Source organism: Alosa pseudoharengus, unplaced genomic scaffold (assembly GCF_046254945.1).
Source record: "Alosa pseudoharengus isolate Yale_2024_CS ecotype anadromous, Long Island Sound unplaced genomic scaffold, YU_APseudo_1.1 YU_APseudo_1.1_scf_1, whole genome shotgun sequence".
Classification (NCBI taxonomy): Eukaryota; Metazoa; Chordata; class Actinopteri; order Clupeiformes; family Clupeidae; genus Alosa; species Alosa pseudoharengus.
Window position 1 is genome coordinate 34971995 of NW_027468564.1, and position 1345 is coordinate 34973339.

Sequence of the window (1345 nt, forward strand, 5' to 3'; positions counted from 1 at the left end):
GTTTGCTTGAAGGATCCATTGCCTATGTGGTAGGCGCTACCAGCTTTGGATGCAACTTCGTCTTTGCTATAAAGGCCCCTCACGTCGACTCATCCAGGCACTTAGGCACATATATTTTGTTTATTCCTGCATGCTACTGTCTGTCATATTCAATAACGTGGTTATGTAGCCTGTAGAACAGTAGCACTATGTAGGACTGAGTAGACTATGTTATGTCCAGCCAGAAAATAGTCTTCAAACTAATGGTTTGAAGTTTTTAAAGGTTTAATTAATGGTCATGCGTGTATCAAGAAGTTGTGTTAACTAAATAGTTAGTGTCACAGTACCTTACTTGAGGTCTAGGATGTCGATCACCTTGTACCAGGTAATTTAAAATACTCAATAAAGCAAACTTTGATTCTTTAATTCACATGTGTATCACTATTACTGTAGACTCCTTTATCTTTTGACTCCCAAAATGGCGGTGTTAATATCTCTATTCTGGTTGTTATGGGAACAATAAGGAATAGTGACATAGGTCGGAACCTCAGTAGTTGCAAATCAGTTTAATTGGTACTTTATGATGTCATAATGCTAATGCAAAATCTATGGGAAAAATAAGCTTGTTTTTTATTAATATGTCAAAAAGTATTAAGTTTACAAAAATGAAATATGCACTGCTCAAGTGTCCTTTGCAAGACCTATGTTACAAAATTTACAATACAATTTTTTCTACATTAAACGGTTGAAGCTGAATTAGACGCAGAAATTTGGTGGGAAGAAAAAGAAGAAGCAGAAGAAGACAACCTTGGATAACATAACATTTCCATGCACTGTAATAATAATAATTTAGTACACATTTAGTGTAATAACAATTTATTAATTATTTAATACATTTAGTTCAACATTGTTCCATTCCCCCCCTTCTTGTTCACACATTCACACAATGGGCGGGAACTACTCTACATCTACACTGTTAGTTGGATAATAGAAGAAATAGACTTGTAAATGTTGTAATTTAAAAAATGATTTGTAATTTCATGGATTTTGACCTATTTGAACTTGAGAATAATGTTGAGTGTTGTAAAAAAAGAACTTTTTTTCACATTCTAATACGAATTCATTGACAATTCATGCAGTTGAAAGATCAGTATACAATTTGGTCATGCGATTTGTAAATGTTTTGCAATTTGCAATTGAATGTGCAAAGTTTTCATTTCAGTTGTCCTCATCAGTAACAAAAGGTCTTCCTCATTGAGTGGAAAGATCTGTGACTATAGCCTGCAAACAGTTATCAAATGTCCATAATTTTATTTCATACAAATCATCACTTAATGAATAATTTCCAATACTTTTCAGAATAACC